This window comes from Sinocyclocheilus rhinocerous, unplaced genomic scaffold, assembly GCF_001515625.1.
Source record: "Sinocyclocheilus rhinocerous isolate Xijiao unplaced genomic scaffold, SAMN03320098_v1.1 scaffold2432, whole genome shotgun sequence".
Taxonomy (NCBI): domain Eukaryota; kingdom Metazoa; phylum Chordata; class Actinopteri; order Cypriniformes; family Cyprinidae; genus Sinocyclocheilus; species Sinocyclocheilus rhinocerous.
In genome coordinates, this window is record NW_015648624.1 from 16,629 (window position 1) to 17,982 (window position 1,354).

Consider the following 1,354-nt stretch of genomic DNA (forward strand, 5'->3'; position numbering starts at 1 on the left):
ATGACACTTCATTTAGTTTAGTTTTGGCAAAATGCTTTTCAAAAAGCAAGAATGAATCTCTTTCACACAAAATACTTTTTAAAATGTTTGTTATTGCTTGATTAACAATGTAAATCTTTCATAATCAGACGAAGAGTTTATTCTCTTCTTTATTCTCTCATTTACAATACATGATTCAATCCTATGTTTCTCATTCAGTCTCTTGTGACGTGCTGATATAACACTTTTTTAAAAGAAATGTATTTAATCTATGACCTTTGAGGTGACCTTTGACCTCTTTCTCATAAAGTTTCTCATAATTATGTTTCTGTTCTTCATATGCAGCTCAATCATCATGAGTCACAGAAAATTCTTAATTCCTAATAATATTCATATTATAGTGTGTTGCAATATTGAGTGTACGGCAGTCTATTGAAGTGATTGGATGCTCTGTTGACATGCAGTAACTGGAGCAGCTGAGTCTCTATGGTGGCAGCCGTGTTGAGATCACATGACCAGCTGAACATTACTTTTCTTTTCATTACTTGTCTCAGTAAATATCCTATTATCAGACACTGTTGGCTGTGGGAGAACTGCACGGGGGAGAAATACACTTGTGAAGAGGATATTTCTGCAGTGACTTCTGTCAGATGCTGCATTCGTGTTGATATGTGTCAGTATAAACCACTGGGATAAGAACCAGTGAAAAATCCACAAAAATGACTTGTCACACAAATTATTAAAACATTGTATCTGAAAAATTATATTTGTGAGAGTGTAAATGTATTAGTTCTATAACAGTGTATATGAGTTTGTTAGCAACTCAGGCTGCTGTAAATCCTGCCCACTTCTTTGCATCGTCAGCACATGCTTCAGTGCGCTGAGAGTGTTTATAGTGCTGTGAGTTTAACACTTCATGACTGAGAGCAGAACACAACACAATCTTCATCATCACACAAGACACAACAACAACAATGAACAACATCCTCATCCTCATCTGGACTCTGACTCTCTGCATTCAGGGTAAATGTTTTGTAATTAATTATGTTTCAAAATAAACAATCACATCTCTTATACAGTCTATGAACAACTAAATGTCTAAAGTGTCTTATTTCAGAGATCTGGGGACAAGTGACAGTGACTCAGAATCCAGCGATAAAATCCATCAAACAAGGAGAAACTGTTTACAAGGAGATGTAGTGACTGTGTGTCTTGGTATCAGCAGAAACCTGGAGAAGCTCCTAAACTCCTCATTTATTACATAAACACCCTCCAGTCAGGAACTCCATCTAGATTCAGTGGCAGTGGAACTAGCTACTATTTCACTCTGACCATCAGTGGAGTCCAGACTGAAGATACAGGAGATTATTACTGT